Source organism: Mus caroli, unplaced genomic scaffold, assembly GCF_978045245.1.
Source record: "Mus caroli unplaced genomic scaffold, Mus_caroli_1 scaffold_7, whole genome shotgun sequence".
In the NCBI taxonomy this organism is placed as follows: Eukaryota; Metazoa; Chordata; class Mammalia; order Rodentia; family Muridae; genus Mus; species Mus caroli.
In genome coordinates this window covers 134644857-134667427 of record NW_028227262.1, presented here as the reverse complement: position 1 = coordinate 134667427, position 22571 = coordinate 134644857, and the positions used below count along the sequence as shown (strand labels likewise).

At 35.2% G+C, this 22571-nt stretch overlaps 1 protein-coding gene across 4 annotated transcripts in view; it reads left to right on the top strand.

Annotated features, from left to right (window-relative positions):
- The window catches only part of Foxp2 (forkhead box P2), a 543295-nt gene that overhangs the window by 72068 nt on the left and 448656 nt on the right, over positions 1–22571 (top strand). For 3 of the 4 annotated variants that reach the window (XM_085840817.1, XM_085840813.1, XM_085840818.1), the window contains exon 2: positions 11489–11630. The gene's annotated coding sequence lies outside the window, so the exon portion shown is untranslated. Of the gene's footprint in view, positions 1–5670; positions 5756–11488; positions 11631–22571 lie in introns of those variants that run through there. The other variant, XM_085840814.1, reaches the window with a different exon arrangement.

The following is a 22571-nucleotide window of genomic DNA, read 5'->3' as shown; positions in this document are numbered from 1 at the left end:
TATTCATTTCTACTTTTCTAATACTAAATATATGACTTCGTTCCCTTCTGCTTTCCTCTAAGTAGTCAATGAACATTACATATAGAAATATATGCCCTTTTAGATGTTGTTGGTTCCCCAGGAACCCACAAATCTGGAGTTAACGTCCAACTCTGACATATCCTGCCTTCCTTTACTTTAAAGGCAGACCTTGGAAATTACTCTCTGTCATCAGGATGCCTTGTGGCACTTTATTACCCTTTCAGCTGTGTAGTGATGCTCATTAAATAGATGTGCCATCATTGTTCACTGATGGTAATTAAAATAAAATAGTGTTAGCACCTATTTGGGATAGCTAATATAACTTAGACGGCATCTATTTTAACAAAATGACCTTCTGATCTCAACACTAGTATGCTTTATTTGACTGGGGGTCACTTTTTCCTGCAGCAGTTTTCCTAAATATCTGTGTTCTCTCCTTGGCTGAACAGTTGTGTTTCTAGCCGGGCTTTTATTATGCAAGCAGAATGGTTTTGATCAGACTGTATTTACATGACAGCCTGGAACTGTGGCATTCGCTCAAGAACATTGTACACATTTAAAATATTGTCTAAATATTTATCCGCATGATGGATTACTGCAGCTTAGCAAAGCCAGTTACAACCTACTGAGTAAATGATTTTCATTTTTAAAATTTTAGGAAGGCTTTAAAGGGATCATGATGAAGTCTCATCTCCCTTGCTGGAGACAGGCACCGATGATTATTCCTTCTTTCTTCTTCTTTTAAACGATATTTTGATTCTGAAGTATTGAAGTCGTAAAACAAATGGGGGGATTTTAAATCAGTTGCTGTCAAGTATACATGTTTGTTTCTCCTTCCTATCATTAGGTCAAGTGTTCAGTCAGGAAAAAAAATAAAACAGAATTTTTAAAAAGCAAGAATATGACAGCAAAATTCTAACATCCCTTGAGGGTAACATAAAAATTGAAAAGTGCCCACTTGAGTTTGCAGAAGTATTTAAAATTTGTTTTTCACTAAAATTGGAAAGCTTAATTTTTATAATAAATTATGGTTTTCTTTAATTTGAATGATTCAAATGTTATGAAACTTCAAATTAAGTAGTTTTCATTAAATTTACGTCAGTTTGACAATTTGGCAGCTCATGCTGTTTCTGTCTTTTCACAATGGAAGCAATGTTTGTGGTCTTGATAGTAGAACATTAAGCTTAGGCAGTGTGTATGTGTGTGTATGCGTGTGTAGAGGTATAATGTTTGTGGATTTGTGTGTGAGTGTATATATATATGTGTGTGTGTGCATGTGCATACTTATACATGGGCATATGTGTATAATTTGTGTATGTATATGTGTATATGTTTGTATGCATGGGTATCTTGATGCGTTTGTGTATGCATGTGAATATGTGTGTGTGTTTAAAGGAGAGAGACAGGGTTTCTTTTGTTATCTGGTGGTGCTAGAGTGTTTCACTGGTGATGTGGAGACTGTTTATTTTAGCAAACCTTCTGTGTTTATAAGCGATTGCTACTCCTTAAGAAAGCGCTGTAGATGATTTGTTTTATTTGAGCAGTACTACTCACATCTCGCCTTTGTATGTTTGTGATGAAAACCTCTTTTGACAAATAAATTAGATCTTAGAGAGATCATCCAACCTCAAGCTTGGGTCATAGGGTGTTGCTTTCTACAAATACCACTCAAAACAAACCATTTCGGCCATTTTGGCCATGGTCCAACTTGGATTCTTTATTTTCATGGAGAAGGAAAACAGAGGAACCTTTCATCTTAAAGGGAATTGTTATACCCTCAAAAAAGTCCTTGTCTTAATTAAAGCTAAAAATAAGAGAGCTTTAAAAAGCTACAATGTAACTTCATTGTTTTTAAAATCTAAAATTGTAGCTTGACTATAAGAATAGATTAGGTAACCGATAATGTAGCAGGAATCATAGGATGTAGTTATTTTGGTCATTATCCTGGCAATTAAAATCATTAAACAGTGAAAATTGGGACCTGGGATGTGATACTGTTATTATAATACAGTATTAGGTACCTTACAGTGTATTAAAATAGTGAAAAAATGTCTGTTAATGATCAATTATATATGTTAACTGTTCATGTAAGATTTCCCATTTAACACCTTTTGTGGGAGACTGATAGCAAAATTGTGCAAAGTTCCGAACTCAACTTATGGATAAAGGTGAGGTACTAGCTATCAATCGGTTCTTCAAGCAGACTGTCATTTTGAACATACACAGATGGCAGAGTTTCGGCTGCCCATCAGAGCACAAACATCTTTGAGACAGCTGTTGCACATCAACCTCCTTTACATGTTTTAGGTCAAGAGCAGACAAACCTGTCATAGCACCTGCTATTGAATATGTAAATCTGTTGTTTTGTCGTGTCATTAAAGAAGAAGAGGTAACAACAGTTTCTTGTGGTTGTAAATGAGTCTGGAACATCACTGAGAAGAAATGAAATCCAACAAAAAGACAAACTGTGATTCCTGTTGTATAGGCATGGGAGGTTGCTTCTATTTATGGCTTTGTTTCTGGAAGACAGCCCATAATTCAGAGGAATGAGAGAGGCAAATTTATGTTTGGAAGAAAGAACAAGGAAGGTGTTTGCTGTCATTGACTGTAGGGTAGTTGTGAAGTTTGACATGCCCAGGAGCTACTGAGTGCCATGTGGGGCCCTGTACACTGCATACCTCAGTTTTCATCATCTGGTGAGCCTGCAGCAGGATTTCCAGGCACGGGAGTCAACAACATGTCTACTTTGGTTTGGAACTGATTGATCCACAGAACAGAACATGCTTGTGGGATCTTCTCTATAGAATGACATAAATGATTGAAATGTTTTCTTTAGGAAAAAAAATCCCCACAAAGTATCATTTGTTTATAGACCTTATTGCTCATGGGAAAGAAAGTGTCAGGCAGGATTGCAAGGGGTTTGTGGGAAACTTTCACGTTAGTTTTGTGAATTATTTTGTTCGAGCCCAGTATGTTAGAATTATAAATGAAAAAATATAATTGGTGGGAACGAAGAGTGGAAGGACTATTTCCTTATTTTCCATAAAGAATGGTGGTATATAGTGGAAAAAAAAATCTCAGGGTTTACATATTATAGAAACTGTTACTCTGTTCTCATAGATTGCTGTGGGGATAGAAACAGGAACTACAAGAACAGATGAACAAATGTTGCATGTTGTCATTTTATATTAGATTCTTTTATTGTGAGGTTTTCCCGTAATTTTTCCTATTTAAAACAGTGGAAAATGTCTGTGGCATTGAGAATCATGTTACAGCTCAGTTAATTCTAGTCAAGGGTGTTTGTTCTGTTACAGATATATTGTTATATAGGAGGAAAATAATATTATTTTCTAGCATAGAAAGAAAATTAAAAATTCTTCCCTGACCTTTTAACCTTGTCAAATGATTTGTCTGCCCTGACATACTGCATTATATTTGGAAAGGTTGAGAGTTAACTCTTCAAGGTACCAGACATCATTTTTATTGGGATATTAATTCTCAGAGGTGCTAATCTCATCAAGATTTGTAGGCATTTTCTTTCATAGGCCATTCTGATTTGTAGCTCTTTCTTTTCACAGCAGTATTAAATACCAAACCTTCTCTGATATGGAAGTTCATTAGAGATATGTCTTTGATGGCAGCCCTTTCCTGGCTTCAGTTTCAAATACCTTGATGTAAAGCTTAAGAAGCCATTGTGCTGTAAGCCCTTCTTGATGTGCCTTATTTAGATCTGCATAGTAAATCAAGGAAAGTAAATAACAAGGCAGCAGATGGAAGCTTGGAGATAAGACCAGGGAACAATTGTATTTGTATTTTGTTATGATGTTGACAGGAGCTAAAATTCACTAATCTAGTTCAACTGATCTGCATTTCAAAGAAATCTCATTTAGCAGCAACTTGAAGGTTTGTAGGATAAAGTTCTTTTATTGTGGCTTTTATTGCATTCTTTGCTAATTTATCTGGTCAAGATTTAGCCTTGCTTACTTAAAGCTGCAAGCATGTTACAAGGAGTCTTAAATACTATGAAAGCATTAATGTCTAGACTATGGACTGAAGGTAATTACATATCCAGCCTTGAATAGAGTACATTTAGAAAATACTGTTGTTCAAACTCAATTGTCAGGCTAATATAGATAAGGTGTTGTGGGTTTTGTTGGCCTCTCCCGACTGTTTGCACATCATAGATTTTTCCATCCACTTTATAAACAAGCCAACATATAATCATAAACTAGTCAGAATAAAACATAGATATCGTCTAAACCTTTGGTGCTGTCCTGGCTATGCGCTCCGGGGCGTGGGTGTTGATTTTATCACATGTATACTATAGGAACTTTATTTTACTTGGCAATTCTAAATACATACAGTACACATGCAAGATACGGGTAACGTGGTATAAGAGGTATAAGTGGTGTCAAGTGTACGGTTATAAGAAGTATATATGGTGGACAGTATGCACAGGAATATCAATGTTTTCTGATGTGATCCAATAGAAGCGGTTGGATTGAAATATAATCAAGCAAACCAAGACATAGATGTTGTAATTTCTATACTACATTTTGAGAAAGTTTGGACTAGATGACTTGTTAAAGAAAGGCTACTAAATATAGAAAATACATCATTACATGTTTTTTTTTATTTTAAAATACCACTAACAGAGTTAGAATTAAGTTTATTTTTAAAATAATGGATAACTTATTGACTGAGTTCGAGTACACTGAGTGGGATTGTTTTAATCTTCACTTCTAGAAGAAACACAGAATTAAGATGACGACCCATCTTAGAGATTCACTGTATCATTTTGAAACAAATTGTCACATACTTGTCATGTGATTTTCACACACACACACACACACAGTCTAATTTTAATTTGAGCTCTAAATTTACTGTTAGTTCAGAAATTCGATGTATTAAAAAGCAAGTATTTGGTCATACCTTCTCTGCAATTTGTCTCAGATTTTACAGAATTAAATCAAATAATGACTTTCTTGTTCTGCATAAGTTATATGCTTGAAAAATATTATTTAGAACTGAAAGTAATATCAATGGGGTGGTGTGGCCTGAGTAGAGAGGATTAAAGCCTGGAGGAAAAGCCTCCTGTCTTCCTCTGCATCCTCCTGTATCTGCTTCAGCCCTGTTCTGTGGTTTAATACTTCATTCAAAATATCCCTGTTGGTAGGAAAGACCCAGACAAAAGTGGAGTATTCTGTTTTCAAAGAGGTTTTAATGCATGTGAACAGGTAAAATGAACAGACTTGTTACACAGTAGATTAGGTTGACAGTCTATGTGGTCATCCGGACAGTGTCTTGCTGTCTATGTGGCTAGACTGAATTAAGTAACCCTGTGACCAAGTAACTACTAAGTAGTGTTTTAATTCTCTCTCTCTCTCTCTCTCTCTCTCTCTCTCTCTCTCTCTCTCTCTCTCTCATTTTTGATTTTTTGAGACAAGATCTCTCTATGTAGCCTTGGCTATCCTTGAACTCACAAATTCCACCTGCCTCAGTCTCCCAATATTGGTGTGCATTAAAGGTGTACATCACCCTACTTGGCAGTAGACACTTTGAAAGGAAACCTTACAGAAAATGCTATGTGTTTGATTGTTTCTTCATCAGATATTAAGAGGATGTTTCCTGAAGATCCTGATAAGGAATCCAGGTTGTAAGGGCATAGTAAAATTGGAGAGGCAGATTTTGAGAGGGATGAAATCATGTGGAGACTCAAGTCTGATAAAAGCAGGTACAGTACATTTCCGTTTGAATTTATGAAGTTTGCACAAATCTATTAATGGAATAGTATGGATCAGTTTTTACCCAATTGACACAAAATAATGGAAAGAAGCAACCAGTTGAGAAAATATCTCCATTGGCCAATAGGCAAGTTGATGGAGCATTGTCTTGATTATTGATAAACGTGAGAAGTTCCAGCACACTGTGGGTAGTACCACGCTTTGGGAGATAGCCCTAGGGCATATGAGAAAGCAAACTGGGCAAGCCACAGAGAGCAAGCCAGCAAGGAGCACCCTTCTTTCTCTGCTGTAGCTCTGGCTTTCAGGTCCCTGTTGGAGTCCCTGCATGTCATCCTCAGTGTTGATGGACTATAATAGATCATAAGATACCTTGCCCTTTTCAAGTTGCTTTTGGTCAGAATGTTTTATCCCAGCAGTCAAAACCAAACTAATATAAGAATAAACAAACAAGTTTGATATCAAGAATAAACAGATTTTCTTTTTAAAACAGCATTGACTGATGAACATGCAAGAAAAGACTGTGGAGAAATATTTGTATATTTTCAGATGAATATATTCAAATTTAGACATTAATGTCTTCCCCCCTCTCCTTCTGCCAGTGTAACAGATTTTAAAAACATATGCTTGGGAAACCTTGTTAAGTTGGGTAGCCTGCAAAATAATGAGATGATGTTTAAAGATACTCTAGGGTGTGAGGGATATGAATGTAAAATCATTACTGGAGAAGTGAGGAAAAGATTGTAATTTCAGAGGTAGAAAATGATACTTGTTTTTATATTACTTATGGAGACATCTGGTATTTTTTGGTATATATTTAAGAAAACATATGTGTTCTTGAGTAAAAAGAAAGATCAAGATTATGTTTTGATGATAAATAAAATATTACTTATTTGAATAAGTGTGAATAGCAGAATATTTACATAAAAATGCTAAAGATTCAGAACATAAAGAACTGAGAAAGAGAAAATGGGAAACCATATTTCATTTGAAGAGTACAAAACTAAATAGCAAATATTTTTAAAATGTATGTGGGTGACTCTTTGAAAAAAATTATCAGAATTTGAAACAGTTTTCCCTTTTGAATCTTTGACATAACAAGGTTGCTAGTCCATAGACTAGCGTATCAAACACTGATGCCAGAATTCAGTGGCCCAAAGCCCTTGTAAGTATTTTATATATCATTTCTTGTAATTTGTTATATTTTAAATAGGAAATTAGTTGTAAAATCTTAAAAAAACTGGTTTATTGCATTACTCTTTCATCTACACACACAAACACATGGCACCTACATTCTAGTCCCTCTTGAAAAGTTCACGATTACCATGACTAAATCTTTATTCTTATGTTCAGAAATGGCAGAAATCAAGTACCTACTCAGAGCTGTTCTTCTAGTCTGTACCTCATAGAAAGCCACATGTGAGCTGCTGTGTACTTCTCATTGTCTATTTATTGTGAAACCCTCAAAGGCTTCCTACCATTATTCTGATGCTTGCCCGCAAACCTGGCCCTGCTTGCAACCACCTTTGTAAGTGAAACAACCTGGGATTATCAACCAAAAACCAGAAACAGATGCCTATCTTGCTCTTGTCCTAGGTTTGCTCATGGTCTTCTGGTAATTTAACTCCTCTGTAGAACTTACTCACCATGTGTCTCATTGGCTATAACTATTGTTCAACCCAACTCTCAGAAAGGCAGATGTTCACAGTGCTATAAGACTCAGATGGCTTAAGACTCTCAGAAGGGACTAACCAGGAAAGTGTGCACCTAGTAGTCACTTTAAGTTGAGATCAGCACAGAGAGGCAAGCGCTGTTTTTTTGTTTGTGGAAATTTTGTCAGGCAGTTTTTCACTGATGGTACAAAGTGTTTGAGATAAAATTTAGAAGGTTAAAATGGGGGTTTGGGGTTACAGTTCCAGTGGTTTCAATTTGTGATGCTTTTTTCTTGTTGTTGATGTTTATGTTCCCACATCATGGGGGAAGAGTTCTGTATACTTCATGGTTGCTAAAAATCAATGAGTGTGTGGGGTACCCAATATCTCTATCATTGAGCACACTTTCAGTGATGTAATTTTTCCCATGAGGCTCTGCCTCTTAAAGATTCTACAACCTTAAAAACTACCACAGTCTGGAATCCAAAGCACTGTACTCAAACATCTATTTGAATCTATTAATATTGCCGTGATAGATTTATATATTATAATCTCCTTGCATATTTATATTATTCAGTCAAATCAGGGGATATAACAAAGACTAAAATGGAAAATAAATTGTTTATAAATAATCAAATGATAAAGAAATAATAATTTGTTATAGTTGGCATGGGTGCATGGCTATCCAAACTGGTAAAGTTTTAAGAGTGAAAGGGATAGATACTCATAGCTGAGTTATGTATGAGCCACATCCATTGCAGGCAATCAAGAACAAAAAGTCAAACCACCTATTGTTCCAATAAATTCAGGCTGACTGTGTGCCAGCCATTATAGTAAGGCCTTTTATTCGATCTTAATTTAATGTCTGTAGATGGTTGCAAGAATTATAATTATTTTATTATACAGAGTGAATTTACTGACAAAGGTACTATATACAGTTTTGATTCAAAAAAGAGACAAGTGCTTCCTAGCATTCCTGGGTGGGATTAACCTGACCCCAGTAATGGAGATGGAAAGATGCAAGTATTCTAGGTAGCACCATCCCCTCACTGAGAACTTGAACTCTCCGTGGAGAAAGGCTGCTGAGCAGCAGCATACATCCATTGCTCTCATCATCTAGAATGGGGATACCATATGACCAACAGCTCCAAGAACATGACTATGCACATGATGAGCTGTACCCTGGAACTTTGGGTCAGAATGAAGCCTCTTCCCTTTAATCATTGTTATCAGTGACTTTCATTACATCAGAGAAAGAAACCACCCGAACGTAACTGTCTCTGAAAGAACAGAAGAAAGCATAACACTAAATATAAATCTGTGACCTTGGGCATGCTGAAAAGACAATGATGGACACCTAGCTCTAAATGCCGAGGTTCTATATTGGTGGAGTTGTCTGCAAACGAGGAGTTCAAGTAGTGTGGGAAAGCACCGTGGTCTTAGTTTGCAAAAACCCCCCAAAAAGGACGTTAGCATATGTTGTGCTATGTATTTTAAGATAAATATTACAGTCTACCTGAATTTTCAAGCAAAAGTTTTTGTTTTTTTTAAATTATTTGTTGTATGTGTGTGTGTGTGCCTGACTGTACGTATGTGTATCACATGTGTGCAAAAGGCTACAAATGTCAGTTCCCCTGAAAGTGGAATTTACAGTTGGTTATGACCCTCCATGTAGGTGCTTGCAATGGAAACTCGGTCCTTTGAAAGAGCACGCAAACTTTATATGCCCCAGTACAGGGGAACGCCAGGGCCAAAAAAATGGGAATGGGTAGGTAGGGAAGTGGGGGGGGGAGGGTATGGGGGACTTTTGGGATAGCATTGGAAATGTAATTGAGGAAAATACGTAATAAAAAATATTAAATAAAAAAAAAGAAAGAACAGCAAGTACTCTTAACTGCTCAGTAATCTCCCTAGCTCCGACATAGAAAAATCATTTGTCTCATTTTATGTACATGAGTGATTTGCTAGTTTGTACACATGTGTACACTGTGCATGCCTAGCTTCTGCAGAGGTCAGAAGAAGGCACTGGAGTCTCTGGGACAGGAGTTCCAGATGATTAAGGGTGTTGGGAACCAAATCTGAGTTTTCTGTAACACCAGCGAGTGCTCTTAACCACTGAACAGTCTCTCCTGACAAACCTTATCTTTATTCAAAGCAAGTTTTATTAAAAAGCAAAGTGCAATTATTTGTGCACATAATTGTGTGTGCAAGTAGGCGCATATGCGGTATGTGAAAGGTACTGCATTTTGGGTGTATATGTTGTATATGCATGTGTGCATGCCCTATGCATACCTGAATATGTTGTTTGCAAATAGTCAATGTGGTGTGTGTATGTTGAGTATGTGTGTGTGTGGCTTGGTTCTTTATATATTTTCACATCTAAATATAAATTTAGCCATACTCAGGCTTTGCCCTGTAAGGGCATGGCATACTCCTCTCATGTGTCTGGTAGATACGTAAAGCATATACTAGCACAGGCCTTTCTCAAAATGACCTGTTAGACCAGGTTATCCAAAGCCTGATGATAATATTCATCCTTTTACAGCTAAAAAGACTCTAAAAGAATGTGTACTGAGCTACAGCTAAAGAGCCATTTATTTTCTCTTCTCAAAAGTGTAGAAAACTACCTGTTTTGAACAGCCACATGGATATGTTGATATAGAAAATGCATATCAGTAAGTCTTAATAATAAGACTTTTAAATTAGACCAAGATTAATTGGATTTTCATAAAATAAAGCAGAACAGCTTTTCTCTCACCCTAGAAATCTAATCATGACAATGTTTTCTCACATAATACTATTAAATCTTTGGTAATAAAATTTGTATTGTTACTCCTTCTTCAAATTATCTTGTTACACCAAGTCAATGGGACAAGGAAAAGAAATAGTTTGTGATTAGACAAATGTTTTGAAGAGGTAGTTTTTCCTTTGCATAAAATTTAGTTTTGTATTTACTCTGCTATTCATATTGTTTTTTTTTAATTGCTTAAAATTTCCAAAACATAAGAAAGTCAGAAATCCCTCATGTAGTGTATTCAGTTTCTGAGTGCAAACAAAGTTTAAAGTGCTATCATACAACTTGCTCCAAACATCAATATTTTATTTCAGTTTTGTCCTAAAGGTACATCTCTATATTGTAACATGAACTAGTAGAAGACACTAAATGGTTTTTAAAGATAAGTCACCAGAAATAATCTGACATATAGTACAAATTGAAGACATTTGTCTTCATATGTAATTTTAATGAATCAGAAAATTCCAGCTAGTAGAAACTTTCATTTTAATAAAATTTGTATAATAGATTGAATTCTTTTAACCTAATGGATATTCGTGACACCAAAGGTCAGCTATTCGTATAGCAATTCCCTCTATCCTATAAAGAAACGACTGTGTATATCTTAACACCTAATAGATTTATTAAGGAATTATGATAAAATTAGACAGTATCTGCATAATGTATTCTAATTTGCTCAGGATGCCTTGCGTAAGCAGCCATTTTCTAAGCCTGGCTCCATTTAAAAATAAATTTTTCTATAAATTTCTTGCTCACTTATAAACCTGTTCTACATATTTCTGGTCTATCTTAGGCTTTTGAAATCATCTCTTTTATTACTGCATTAAAGTTTTTTTTTAAATGGATTTTCCTTTACACTTTTATAATCATCCTGTCATTCTTTAGCCTTGAGATGTTAAAATGAATGAGTAAAAATATTCAAAAGCTAATTGTCTCAGCCAGTCCATCCAGAGTCATGGATTTGCAAAATTATGTCAGGCTTTTAAAAATACAGTTTTGGAGGCTTTTCTAGCCATTTAGATTTTAATATTAATTTTCTCTTGTTCTATTGCTTATCTGTGAAAATTAAAATGTATATAAATGTGGTTTTCTTTTAGTGGCGTTTAAATACTTGGTTATTGATTATGATGTTCGACAAGGCAGTTCCTACAATTCTGTTTACTTCATCCCTAACACAAAGTAGATTAAAATTTCTATTCCCTTATAATAAGAAAAAAAAAAGAAGTTGGAAGCATTTTATCATGACTGATTGACTGATTAAAAATGTACTTTCTTCCCAGACCAAACAAGTAAGAGAACTCTGTTGAAGCTCGATCCTCACCTACTCTCTAAATAAAAGAATATTCCAGAGAAGGAAAGAGTGAAGCACAAATATTAAGACTTCTAGACCCTGGGAGAGGACTAAAGTCTACCCCTCCACATGTAAGTCATTGTATTTTCATGCTTTGTGGTATTTTTCTGCTCTGGGTTGATTAGTAGAGTGTAATATGTTGACAATATTGTTTGCACTAATTCCACAAGTATGCAGCTGTTTGTTTAGTAATTTTAGCATTCTGATTCATATTAATATTTACTATCTCAACCTCAGAATAATAATATTCAATACATGTTCTCAGTGTACTTTCTCATGGAGAACTATTAAGGACTTGAGACTGTTCTGATACAAAATATATTATTTAATTAAATTTAATGTTAGCAGTAATGCCAATTATATTATTTTTGCGTCAAACTGTGTTTTTTCCTTTGTTATATTTCTCTATATCTGAGAACAAGACTATTGTAATGTATCTATTTAAACTTACCACTGGGTAAGACAGTCATTTTAATTTTTTTTCACCTCTCTCATTGAGACTTGGATTGATATTGCATCCTTAGACTACTGTAAAAAAACAAAAATGTATCAATTATGTCAGCTTAGGATGGTAGAAAGACTATTTATCTTTTTGTAATATCTTTTTATTTTTTCCTTTTATTGCAAATAGCCTTTTTCTAACATAATTTATCCTGATTATAGTTACCCGTCCCCAAACTCCTCCTAGTACTTTCCTATCTCACCTCGTATCTGGCTTCACCCACTTTCTGGTTCTCATTAGAAAGCAAATAGGCTTCTACAGGATAATGAACTATCGAACAAATTATAATAAGATAAACCTAAAACCAATACATTGTAACAGGACAAAGCAAACAGGAAAATAGCACAAGCAAAGCCATAGGAAACATACATAGATAGATTTAAGATCTACTTCTTTGCCCACTTGGGAATCCCATAGAAAACACCAAACTGGAATCCTTAATATATATGCAAATGATCTGTAGCATAAAAGAGAGAAACAAACACACACAGTAAAAATAATGTAAAATTGACAAATAAATAAATAAATAAAAACCCTGGCATCTATTATGAGACAAAGACCTTTGAGTAGTATATATTTTTACAGTAGTCTTAGGAAAAATGTATTTTTAAAAATAGATTTGTTCATTTTATTTATATGAGTACACTTAGCTGTCCCCAGACACACCAGAAGAGGGTATCTAATAATAGTTTAGATGGGTTGTGAGCCACCATGTGGTTGCTCAGAATTGAACTCAGGAGCTCTGAAAGAGCAGTCAGTGCTCTTAAACACCAAGATATCTCTCCAGCCTCAGGATACCTTATCTTTGAGTTCATTTTCTGTTGGCCATGTAGTGCTGGGAGAGAGGCTTGTATTTAAGGGTAGTTTGTTTCCCCAGAGAGTTTCCCTTGGAGAAAATTAATTCTTACTTGCAAGTGGGTATCAGTTGGAGATTGCTTTGTGGTTTCAAGTTTTAGCATATGTGCACTTATGCCTTCAGCTCTAGAACTCCAATAGGTTCAAACCCACATGCATTCATCCTCAGTCCCTACTAGTTCATATGTGCATTTACCCTGCTGACTTGAGGACCTTGGTTTTCATGGTGTCTTCTAGTCCCTCTTTCTCTTAACAGTCTATCTTCCTTTCCTCATCGTTCCCTGAAATTTGAGGGAAAGGACCTAATGGAGACATCCTATTTAGGACTAAGTGTGTAAAGGTGTCTCATTTTCTGCATATCTGTCTGTAGGTCTCTGGATTTGTTTCCCATTAGCTGTGGGAGGAAGCTTCTTCGATGATGGCTGATCAAGGCTCTGAACTATGAGTATAGCCAAGTGTCACCAGAGAGTCACTTTATTGCTCTTTTTTTTTTTAGTGTAATTTTGTTTTGTTTCATTTTAGAACAGCAGGTTTGTTTTTATTCTAGATAACTGAACTATTTATTCTCCAATTCTTGATCGCCTAGGCTGTGTCAGGTGTGGGTTCCATCTTGTGCAGTGAGCCTTCAGTCAAATCAAATATTGGTTGACTATTCCCATAGGCCTTATGTTGTAGTTAAGACTTCAAGTACTGTATTAAATAGGTATGTAGAGAGTGAACAACCTTGTCTAATTAATGATTTTAGTGGAAGAGTGTTTCTCTTTATTTAAGTCAACTTTAGCTATGGGCTTCCTGTAAACTGCCTTTATTATGTTTAAGAATATTCCTTGTGTTCTTAATATCTATAGGATACTTTTCACTAAGGGGTATTTGATTTTGAAATGGTAATTCAGTAGTTTTCTCAGTTTGTTTATAGGATGGATTACATCTATTGATTTCCATGTATTGAACCATCCCTGCATCTCTGGGACGAAGGCTACTCGATCATTTGGGGAAACCTTTTTATGTATTCTTGTACCCATTTTCTAATATATATATATATATATATATATATATATATATTTGAGAAAATTTGAACCTATTTTGATGGTGTAATCTCTAATTTTCTTTTTTTTTATTGTGTCTTTATTTGCTTTTAGTATCAGGTTAACTGTAGCCTCATACAATGAATTATATTGTTCCTTGTGTGTCTATTTTGTGGAATAATTAGAGAAGCATTGGCAATAATTATTAGAAAGTTTGGTACAACTTTGTGCTAAAACATTTTGGAATTGGACTTTTTGAGAATGGGATACTTAATGATTCTTCTGTTTCACTATAAATCTGTTTAAATTACGTATAAGCTCTTGATTTAACTTTGATAACTAGTCTATGTCAAGAGAGTTAACCATTTTTTTTTCAAAAGGATGGAGCACAGGTTTTTAAAGTTTTTCCTTATAATTCTGTGGATTTTACTGGTGCCTGCTGTTATAGTTCCTTTTCATTTCTAATTTTATTAATTTGGATATCCTTTCTCCAATTTACAGTTGATTAGGGTTACGATTGGTAAAATTTCTCAAAAAACCAACTTTTTGATTTATTGATTCTCTGTATTGTTTTTGTTGTTGTTTCTGTTTTATTGATTCAGGATTGAGATTGATTATTTATTGATTGATCATTACCATCCAATGATTTGATTGTGATTTCTTCTTTTTCTGTGTGTGCAGGGTTTTTAGGTGTGTTGTTAAGATAGTAGTATGTGATCTCTCCTTTTTTGAATGTAGATATTTAGTGCTATGATTTTGTCTCTTTAAAATGCCTTTAATATATTCATAAATTTAGATATATTGGGTATTCATTTTCATTCAATTCTATAAAGTCTTTAATTTCTATCTTAATTTCTATCCTCAGCCATTTTTCATTCCTTAGTGAGTTGTTCAGTTTCCATGAGCTCCTGAGCTTTCTGTTGGTACTGTTGTTGATTTTCAGTTTTAATCTGATATGATACAGAGAATCATTTCTATTTTATTGCATTTGTTGAGACATGCTTGTGTCTGAGTATGTGGTCATTTTGTATAAATTTCAGCTAGGTACTGAGGAGAAGGTGTATACTTTTGTGTTTTGGTGAAATGTTCTGCAAATATCTACTAGGTCCATTTGGACTATGATGTCATTTAACTCCAGTATTTTTCTGTTTAGTTTTTGTCTAGATGACCTGTCTGCTGGTGAGAGCAGATTATTGTCATTTTCCACTATTAGTATTTGAGGGTCAATATGTGATTTAAATGACTGTGAGCATCCACTTCTGTATTTGCCAGGCACTGGCATAGCCTCACTCAAGACAGCTATATCAGGGTCCCTTCAGCAAAATCTTGATGGCATATGCAATAGTGTCTGGGTTTGGTGGCTAATTATGGGATGGATCCCCAGGTGGGGCAGTCTCTGGATGGTTCATCCTTTCGTCTTAGCTCCAAACTTTTTCTCTGTAACTCCTTTCATGGGTATTTTGTTCCCTATTCTAAGGAGGAATGAAGTATCCACACATTGGTCTTCTTTCTTCTTGATTTTCTTGTGTTTTGCAAATTGTATCTTGGGTATTCTAAGTTTCTGAGCTAATATCCATGTATCAGTGAGTGCATATCTAATGACTTCTTTTGTGATTGGGTTATCTCACTAAGGATGATATCGTTCAGATACATCCATTTCCCCAAGAATTTCATAAATTCATTGTTTTTAATGAAATGTAAATAAAGAAAATATCTAATAAAAATATGTGATTTAAGCTGCAGTAGTGTGTTTGTTTTTTTGGTTGTTTGTTTTTCTCCAACTTTGGTACCCTTGAGTTAGGGCTATAGATAATATTGACATGTCATCCTGGTGGAATTTTCCTTTAATGAGTAGGAAGTATCCTTCCCTATTGTCTGATTTGTTTTGGTTTGATGTTTATTTTGTCAGAGATCAGATATTTGGTTCAAATATCTTTTCTAATCACTTTCTTAACATGAGGTTGTGTCTATCCTTTTTTGCTTGATTGCAGCAAAATGAAAATCTTAAAAGATGTGGATTCGTGATCATATATAGACATAGAAATTTAGTTGCTGTACAGAAACTGGTAGATGGAGGATTCTTTAAGCCACTACTTAAGACTTAAAACGGTTTTTAAGTCTATTGATTCAGTAGAATCACTCATTCCTTGGTGGTGGGTTGATGGCACATTTGAAGACATCATTCACAGAAGTCTTTGGTAGTTTTCTACTCAAATGTAGTAGCATTGAGCAAAGTAAAGCAACAACATTATGTTTGAATCTGAGATTTGAATGTTGAATACATAATCCAGAAACTAATGGCACTGTTTCTTTTTTTAAATGTAAATTTCCCAAATTAAACTTTCTATTTTATGAATGCAAGAAGTGGTCACAACAAAAGGTAGAGTAGTTGTTTCATTTTAGATAGGTGGTAAATTGAAGTAGGTAAAACAGAAACTTCTGGTACACTGCAACCATTCATTTCGTCTACCAAGTTGGTACTTGCATGTTTGTTGCTTTATGGATAACAATTGGTGAGATGTTTTATGCTTTTCTCATAACATAAAACACATGTAAGGATGCCTACTCTCTACATTTCTGTTCAACATCATATTAGAAACTCAAAGATTAGCAAAGAAGGAAAGAGAAATGACAGACTTGCAGATTTGGAAGGAAGGTAAAGAACACATAACACTGGCCACAGAAGGCATGATTGTCTATGGAGTGGGTTGCAGAAGTTATAAACAGTCTTAACTTTGGTGAGGATGTTTTAGATATGCACCAAAAGTGGTTTTATGAGAAAAAGTTATGCTATGTGATTACCAGAATGAAGATAAGCTACAGACTGAGAGAACATTGTAAACGATTTCTGATAAGTACATAGTAGCTTAAGTAACAACATTTAAAACTCAATAATTAGCTTAATAGGCAAATCTGGGTATGAAGTGTGTATCATAATCCCAGTACTGCTAAGACAGGATGAGGTACACACTTGGGGGCTTGACTCGATTGTGAGCTTAGTCAAATATATTAACTAGGCAAGTGAAATATCTCTTCTCACAAATCTTCTTTAATGATGCATGCAGCATAATATTCAAGGTTCATCTCTAGTCTCTCTCTCTCATACACATGCATCACACACACACACACACACACACATCACACATACACACACACACATCATACCCATACTCACACATATCACACACTCACACCCCACTCACACATATACACACACAAGAAACACATTCATATCATATATATACCATGGGCAAGTTTTCTAAATACGTCACCAACTAAATAAAATACATATACATAGATAATTGTACAGAAGATGATCATTAGTGTGCATCATTAGAAAATTGCAGTGAAGGCAGTGCAATACCAGTATGGACCTATCAGAATGACTAAATTCTCAAACAGTCCAAATTACAAAAAAAAAAAAAAAAAAAAAAAAAAAGGATGAGGATTTAGAATGCTGTGGTGTTGATGCGTTGCTGGTAAAATGTAGAGTAGCAGATCTACCTTAGAAGAGTTATAATATTTTCTTAATGAAGTTAAACATAGGCTTAACTTATGATCTAGCACCTGTATTCCACAGTATTTTTCCAAATGAGTCAGAAATTTAGGTCAGCCTCCAAACGCTGTCACCATTGCATAAGCCAGCAAGATTTTGCTGAAAGGACCCTGATATAGCCGTCTCTTGTGAGGCTATGCCGCTGCCTGGCAAACACAGATGTGGATGCTCACAGTCAGCTATTGGATGGAACACAGGGCCCCCAATGGAGGAGCAAGAGAAAGTACCCAAGGAGCTACAGGGGTCTTCAACCCTATAGGTGGAACAACAATATGAACTAACCACTACCCCCCCGGAGCTCGTGTCTCTAGCTGCATATGTATCAGAAGATGGCCTAGTTGGCCATCATTGGGAAGAGAGGCCCCTTGGTCTTGCAAACTTTATATGCCTCAGTACAGGGGAATGCCAGTGCCAAGAAGTGGGAGTGGGTGGGTAGGGGACTGGCGGGGGCGCGAGAGAGTATGGGGGACTTTTGGGATAGCATTTGAAATGTAAATGAAGAAAATACCTAATTAAAAAAAAAGAAATTTAGGTCATACAAGAATGTTCACAGCAGGTTTATTTCCTTATCTGCTAAGGATTGAACCCAGTGCCTTATGTATGCTAAGCATACTCCTATTGCTGAGCTCAAACCTCAGCCCTGGGTGTAGCAAAGTGAACCCTGTTAACTTGGTTAAGCCACTCATTTTTCCTTCAGTCAGTGAGTGAAGAGATAAGCAAGCTGTGATATGTACAGATAATGTTTTATTTAGTTATGATTCAATAATAAAAGAAATGAGCTACAAAGCCACAAAGACATAGAGGGCCCCAAGATACATGTAGAAGAGTAGAAGAATCACAGGAAAGATGCTGCATACAATATGAGTCCATATATAGGACTTTCACAGAAGAGAAAAGCACAGACTTAGTAAAAGAAAAAGAAAGATCTCAATGTTTACTGGAGTTACAGAAGAGAGACGGATAATGACAACATAGCTATTTCAAGGTAGTGATCTTGTTTGTAGGGTAATAACATGATGGGCATTGGACAAAGTGTATTTATCAAAGCCCAATCAATTACTAAAATAAAAATTAACCCTAGGTAAATTCTCCTTTTTTAGCAAACTGTAGCATGTTATGTGCATGGGTCAGCAAAAGTCACATGGAAATATGCTCCTCTTAGAGGAATCTGTTTCTGTTGGGGAGGAGATGAAGTGCGGCGGCTATGCATCGGACTCTGCGCTTTCTGCTTAACTTTCCCCAAATCTCATAAAATCTAAAACACTACCAACAGTAATCAAAATAATTGTGCTGTGCAGCCTTATTTTAGAACCTTTCTGAATGTCTAATGTAATTCAGAGTAAAACAGAATTTAAGAGGCAATCACCATAATTTTTGTTAAGCAGAATTCTAAAAAGCTAAGATTATTTCAAATTTAATCCATTGAATATGAATATTCCAAATTAGAAAGACAGAATTTATTAACTTAGTATTTTGTGATATTGCATAACACCTTGTTTTATTTGGAGAAAGTGCATGTGGGAGCAGTTCTATACTTGTATATATTTACTAACTTTTATGAAAGTTTATATGCCTAGAATAATCTTGCTTTGCATGAAAGTAAAAATTAATCCAAAAATTGAAATAAACTTTAATAGCATTAAATATAAAAATATTTATTTTGAAATTACTGAATGTCTATTAGCTAATTTGTTGTTTCTTTCCAAATTGTTGACAGAATCTTCTTATGTAGCACAGGGTGACCTCCAATTCATGATTTGGGATTTTAGGTATTACCAAACCTTATATATATACATTCATACATACGTGTTGAAGTTATGTTGGTATGTTGGAATAAATGAAAATAAAGCAAATACCCTTTCATTCTTATACTTCAATATTGCAAATATAATCATATTTTCATTTTCTAAAGGAACCAAACATACACGTTTAGTTTCTTTTTATTTCTCCCTCCATCCAAATCTTACAGTTTTTACATATTCTTTCATTTTCAGAAGTTTCTGTTGGTCAAAAATGTCAAGGAAGGAACATAATAGTATTTAGTTAGATGACATCAAGAGCAACCAGGACTATTATTTATGAGAAATGAAATATAACCCCCCTTATCTTCAGGATCTGGATATAGCTAGGCTCAACAAAAATGTCTAGGGAAATGCATCTGTTGCTATTGCATTTTTTTTTGTTTCTCTGAAAACTTGGCATTTTTAAAATATATAAGATTTTGATTTGTCTTGGCCAAATATCAGATTACCAGGGACTTGAATTTTGAACATATTCAACTAAGAATTATCTTCGTAGCAACTTTTCCTTTGCCATATTGATTTTTGGGACTAAAATCAGATTTTTTTTTTTAAGGCTGTGTTTCTTCCTGGTGCCAAGGTGCATTTTTTCTATGCAAAGAAAGCATACAGATAGGCTACTTGAAACTTAGCTTAGCATCCTGGGGAGGGCAGACTCCATTTGCACTTGACTTACCTGCATTCAAGTATTTGCTATATCATGGGTAAATCTGTATGTTAAAATAATTGCTTATAGTATTACATGAATGTTAAATGAACAAATATGAAACATAACTGCAAAGAACAGTCATTAATTTCATGTAATGCCCTCTTTCTTCCAGTCGTTCTATTTAAGTAGGTGTTTGTACATAAATACATGTGTATGTTTAGAGTATGTATGCATTTAGACATACATATATGCATTTCCTATGCCTTTTTCAAAAATATATACAGTTACATGTGATGTTTTATGGAGACATTTATTCTATTTTTAAAGTTTTTGAAGCAGAATTTCTCCTGGAAATGATACAGGCTGGGAATTTGAAAAATATGGATTCTATCACCACATGGAAATATTTGAAAACTTATTTCTTTGTGTCCCAGGTTTTTCTTGTAACTTTATTTTAACCTACCTGGAGTACTCTTTAAAAGATCTGATAGGTTTTTACATTTATTTTACAAATTCTCAGCAGTACTGAAGAATAGTATTTTTTCTAAGTGTACAATTTAGAGTGTAATCCAGTACTATATCTAGACTAGACTTCAAAAACCATGTGATTTGAGAAGATGTACAAGAATATGAAAAACAAAGGAATTAAAATTTCAAAGGAGAAGTGACTTGTCAGTTTTGACAGATCAGGCAAGCAAGCTAGGTTGAATTTTTCTGAAAACCAGCTTGATGTTCATTTGGCTTACTGTTCATTTATTGGTAATGCGTCAGCTTCTTGTAGGGCTCTGTGCACCTGTCTTGATTACTAAGTTGGATTTTTGTATGATAGAAGTTCATCCCATTGTAGCATAACATTCCACATCCTCCCTAATATGCTCTAGGTTTTCCAGCAAAACAATAGTTAACTATCTTAAGGCAGTAGCACATGTCTCTTGCCTATCTCCTTTAAACTTGTGTCTTGTGACTGCTAACTACAGAGGACGTCTTACTTGAAGCTTTCTCTCAGACACTAAAGTGAGTGTTGTTGTTTTTTTTAAAGTCCAAAGAGCGAGCAGGCAAACAAGCAACAACAAACCCCCAACTGTTAAAATGAAAGGATGGAATCCTTTAGCCTAAACCTAAGTATATATTTATCTTAAAAGACAAAACTCTTAGATTTAGATCATGTATTTTCAGCTTCTTTTCAGAATTTAATGACAAGATTTTAACATCAAAAATCTCTTTGGGGGAAGGGTTGGCCCACACAGACTCATGTGTTTAAATGTTTGGCCCATAGGGAGTGGCACTATTAGGTAGTGTGACTCTGTTGGAGTGGGGATGTCCTTGTTAAAAGAATTGTGTCTCTGTAGGCAGGCTTTCAGGGCTCCTACACTCAAGCTCTGCCCAGTGTGGAGTCCAGTTACTTACTGGTTGACTTCAGATCATGCTGTAGGACTCTTGGCTCTACCATGCCTGCCTGTATGCTGTCATGCTTTCTGCCCTGACAATAAGCCAGCCCAATAAAATGTTTGCCTTTATAAGAGTTGCTTTGCTCGTTGTGTCTCTTTATAGCAATGGATTCTAACTTGACACTTCTTGCAGAGCACAAAGAGCATGTTAAGCCCCGTTCCTGTTTGGCAGACCAGTTAGATATCCTCTCTGAATCTATTTGCAAGTTACTGATGCAATGTTTGCTCAAGCAAGGGACAGAGTATCTCTGGAAACTGGAGCTCTTTTTCTGCTGAGGTTTGCATTCAAACTCTGTGGAGCTGACATTTGGGTCTACACAATTACTGCTCACATGATCCATTTTTATTACAGCTTTTGGGAATATATAAAGCAGGAAGAAAGTGGTCTTTGGTCATATATTATAGAATAGTTTGAAAAATATGTTTTCAACATGCATGACCCAGTGATCTTTTTCACTTAACTTACTTAACTCTATGATGATTTATTGTTGTATAACATAAAGCCCCTGAAATTGTGTTACTTTAAATAAGACAATGAAAAATTTCCATATCTGAGTTAGATTTGAGATATGGTCAAAGACATTCAGTGTATTAAGATCTAATATCTTTATTTAAATACACACCTTCCATGTCCGGCTGCATTAACTATTAAAACGGCATTGTTAGAATATAGTTAGGGATTATGGTTGTTTAAGAAAATGACAGTTGTAGGATCTTTCCCAAGACCCATGACTTCAATAATTCCTGGAAGTTGGCTAGGATTCCAGAACCAGGCTTCGTTTTCCTTTGGTTACATGGAACTTCGTTCAAAGAAGAGAGCTGTAGTTAGTTACTGCCGAAGTATGAGTGCCACTACTGCACCTTTATGGTTACCATGCTATGCTGGTAATTGTTGTGGTTCACAGGCAGCATGCATGGGTAGGACTGTTGGATGTGTCCTCCTTGAGAAACATGCTTGGAGCCTTCTGGTTCCATGGAAACTAGGTCTCAGGGCAGAGGCTCTCAACCAGTTTAATCTGATCTGAGAAAGTGGTTGTGAATCCCTTTTACTGTGAATATTAACAAAATTAAAACAAACAAACAAACAAACAAGCATGAACACCTCTTTCTGATTTCTTCCACTTACATTCTAAAATGATCTAAAAATAGATTAAATAATCTGATAAGCATTCACCTAC